Below are 4096 nucleotides of genomic sequence, written 5' to 3'. Positions count from 1 at the left end.
ATTGCACGATGCTCTTGGTGACAAAAACACAGTTATTAGGGTCACTGAGAAAATGGAGAAAAATGAGAAGTAACTCGTGGTAAATGTCCCCTGGGAGTGAAGGTATTCTCAGGACAGAGTTTTGCCTGTAAATGTAGAGGCTGGGTTTTCCCATAAAAGGCTGATGTTAGGCACCCAAATCCTATGGGCAGTTAATGGCAGTTGAGCAACTCAGACCCTTTGGTCCTATTGTCTAATACAATTAGATGTGGTGGAGTAGATAGGGCACTGGAGTGGGACACTGGCTAGTTGGTTTTCTACTATGAGCACACTGAGTGATTCCGGCCCTCTGGGATTCACCAACCCAGCTTGGCTGTTGGCAAACCCTGCTGGAACCCAGCTGTTTGCAGTAAATGGGCCATAGTGCCCATGGCCATGCCCTGTGGAGCCCCACAGCAGGCATCTGGACACCAAAGCCCCAGAGTGACACACAAACCTGGGGAAGGTGGATGTTCCGCTTTCTGACTCTCCACTAGAGCCTCATCTGGCAGGTCAGGTGCCCAGAGGCTTTAAAAAATTCCACTCAGACCCCAAGTATCTGGAAACAACTCGCCCTCAATTGCTGCTGAAAATGGGCAAATAAGAGGATTGTGTTGATGTCCTGTGTTCTGGGGCATAGGTCAGAGGGTTTCCTTTGGCTTTTCTCTTCCTTTGAATGAAGCCTGGGGATGAAATACACTCTATGAAAAGAAAGTTAATTATTCAATTTTCTAATGTTGGAGTTCCATGCTGACATTGCAACTCTGTATTTTTAGAATGCAGGTGTCTGATTTTTCAGGGGGTTGTCTGTATATCTAGAAGTCTCTCACCCTACACAGAATAGATGCCCAGTGTTCCAGCTGAGTCTGTTTCACCTGCACCCTCTCACTGAGCACAGTCTCCCTTCTTTGTCTGAGCTTTGAGCAGCCACAAGTTCAAGTCTCCCACCAACCCAGTAGTACCCACCTGTGGCATCTTATATAGGTCCTAAAAAGGCTAGGGTCACAGGTTTTAAGAGGGCTCTCCATTTCCACTCTCCTCTCTGTAAAAGCATGCCTCAAAGATCAATGAAGCTCAGGGAAACACGACCTGGGACTTCAGCAGTCTTTGGTTCAGGTCCTACCCAAGCCCATGATATATCTATTTTAACCTAAGGAAACTGACACGTTAGAATGGTCCAAATATGAATTTCCTGCAAGCTTTCCTCAGGGCCTCCTGGACCTCTTTGTTTCTCAGGCTGTAGATGAGGGGATTGACCAGCGGAGTCAGGACTGTGTATAAGACAGACAGAACTTTCTTGAAGTCGCTCAGGATGTTAGTGGTAGGGAACATATAGACAGTCATCAGAGTTCCATAAAAAATGCTCACCACAATGAGGTGGGAGGAGCAGGTGGAAAAGGCCTTTTGCTTCCCAGTGGTGGACGGGATTCTCAGGATGGTGGCAATGATGCAGATGTAGGACATCAAGGTAAGAAGGAATGGAACCAGTGAGAAAATCAAAGTGAGTGCAACAGTCACCATTTCCATCTCCTGAAGGTCATTGCAGGAGAGTTTTACAAGGGGGATAAAATCACAAAAAAATGGTCAATACCATTGGGGCCACAGAACGTTAACTTAGATATGGACAACGTTGTTATGCTACCACCTAGGAATCCACCTATTCAAGAGCCACCTGCGAGCTGCAGGCAAGATTTGACACTCATGCAGACTGCATAGTGCAGTGGATTGCATATGGCTAAATACCGATCGTAAGACATCACTGACAGGAGAAGGCATTCCGTACCTGCTAGAGAAGCAAAGAAATAAAATTGTGTGAGACATCCATTGAATGTCATGGATCTGTCCCCAGTCAGGAGACTGGCCAGCACCTTGGGTAGGATGGTGGAGGTGTAGCAGGTCTCCAAGCAGGACAAGTTCCACAGGAAGAAGTACATGGGGGTGTGAAGGTGCTGATCAGCTACAACTAGCACAATGATGAGGATGTTCCCAGCCATGGTCGCAATGCAGATCACTAGAAACAGCAGGAAGAGAAGGATCTGCTGTTCTGGGAGATCCCCGAACCCCAGGAGGATGAATTCCTTGACAGATGTTCCATTTCCCTGTTTTGCATTCGCCATGGTGTGAGTCTATGGGAAAGAAATGAACTCTGCCACATAAACCAAGAACATTTATTCAATAAAACGTCAGCACTGTTTCCATTTTCTCCCTCTGCTGACTACCAGAACGATGAGTGAGTGTAGAATGGGTGCAGGGGAGGGGAAATGCGATCTCTTGATCCTTGACACTGATTCAATATCTGACCAGGATTTAGGTTAAACGAAACATTAATCTCTCTGGAAACAGATGGCACCAAGCATTCAAATACACTGGGGATGGGGCTTATAGGTACAACCGTACAGAAATGTGTTGGTTCAAATAATCACGTTTCACTACCTGGTGTATCAGAGCAGAGCAATGGCCTTTATGGATGGAGATCCATGGGTGAAATGGGCCAGGATTTGATATTTTAGAGGAACCCAGAACAGAGAAACAAACAAGCAACTAAGGCTGGGTATTGCAGTTGAAATGGGCTGCCTAACTCTATCAGAGCCATTTTAAAGTTTTTATCATCAGACAAATACAGCTCCTTCTCTGGGACGATATTTCATTGTCCTGCAGTCTACATATAGAGAAATGATCTTAATTAAAAACAAAAACCAAAAAAACTGCTGCTGGAAACCATCACATTAGCTAGACATTGATCCTTTCTTGCAAGAAAAATTTCTGTATAAAATTTGAAATTTGTAAGAAATGTGCAATTGTCATATTATGAGAGTGGCGTAGAACCCAAATTTCTATTTCATCGGCAATTGCATGATTTCAAATGTGGATTTCATTCCAATTTTACAGCAGCTCTATAAAGCAGTTCATAAGAACATACATGAGAATGGCCTTACTTTGTGAGACCAAATGTAAGCGGGGGAATGGTCCCGCTATTGTGGGGAACTTTCCTGGCTTATACACTACCCCGGTGAAATGGGCTAGTTTAAGGATCTGAGTCCTCGCTCCCACTTCCTTTACCCAGAGGCCTGCCTGCCTGCCCTCAAGGGCTCCCTTTCCATTCTCCGGCATGGCAGAGTCCTCGTAACCTCTTGATGAATCCATGCTGACTGTTCCTGATCACTTTCCTCTCCTCGAAGTGCTTCAAAATTGATTTGTGCTCCATGATTTTTCCAGGGACTGAGGTGAGGCTTACTGGCCTATAGTTCCCGGGATCCTCCTTCTTCCCTTTTTAAGAGAAACGGTCCCCCTAGCTCTCTCCAGCTGCTCACTGCACCTGGCTCTGGACTGCTCCAGCCCCAGTTCCAGCTCCACCACTCTGCCTCAACGCTGCTGCTGCTCTGCCTCCAGCTCCCTGGGCTGCATCTCTGGCTCTGGTTGCTGCAGGTCTGCTCTGTGGGCTGCTTCTGTAACTCTGCCCCCAGCTCAGCTTGGGCTCCTGCTTTCTCTTTAGCTTGGCCCCACTCTGTCTGACTGAGGCAATTCCAGATCACACGGAGGAAGGGACCCCCCTGGCCGCCTGACTCCCTGATTAGCCTGCCCTCCCTGTCAATCAGGCTGACCTGGAGCATTGGCCTCTCCATATTGTTCCTGGGGACTGTCAGTCTCAGAGTCTGGTTTCCCATCGACCCTTCCCCTTCCTTTTGGTACTGGGAGCTAGCCAGCCAAAACAACCCCACTGAGTTTTAGGAAGTGGACAACAGTCCCCTTACACAAAGTTCCATCTAGCCCAGTATCCTGTCTTCCAACAGTGGCCAATGCCAGGATGAATGATGAGATGGCCCCTCCTATGGCCCAGTGATCACCGCCACCATCCTCCTCCCAGCCCTGGCCATGGATCTCTGCTCCACTGGACCAGAGCAGCCACCTTCCCTGACCCTAGCGCCCTGGTGTCTTAGATCCCTCAGCCGGTCGGGAGCCCCCCCACACCCCGCTGGCAGCGCTGCCCTCATCCTAACCCACACCTTAACCCCCACTGAGCTTCCTGTGACTGGAAAATTTAATAGTTAAAAATTTTAAAGGTAAAATAATCCCAATA

At 47.7% G+C, this 4096-nt stretch overlaps 1 pseudogene; it reads right to left on the bottom strand.

The window, feature by feature from the left end:
- Positions 1-1185: 1185 nt before the first annotated feature.
- On the bottom strand, positions 1186-2135 carry LOC122174148 (olfactory receptor 10A7-like; annotated as a pseudogene).
- Between the last annotated feature and the right edge of the window lie 1961 nt (positions 2136-4096).

Source organism: Chrysemys picta, chromosome 13 (assembly GCF_011386835.1).
Source record: "Chrysemys picta bellii isolate R12L10 chromosome 13, ASM1138683v2, whole genome shotgun sequence".
In the NCBI taxonomy this organism is placed as follows: Eukaryota; Metazoa; Chordata; order Testudines; family Emydidae; genus Chrysemys; species Chrysemys picta.
Note: the sequence above shows the minus strand (reverse complement) of the source record. Positions and strands in the feature narration are given on the sequence as shown.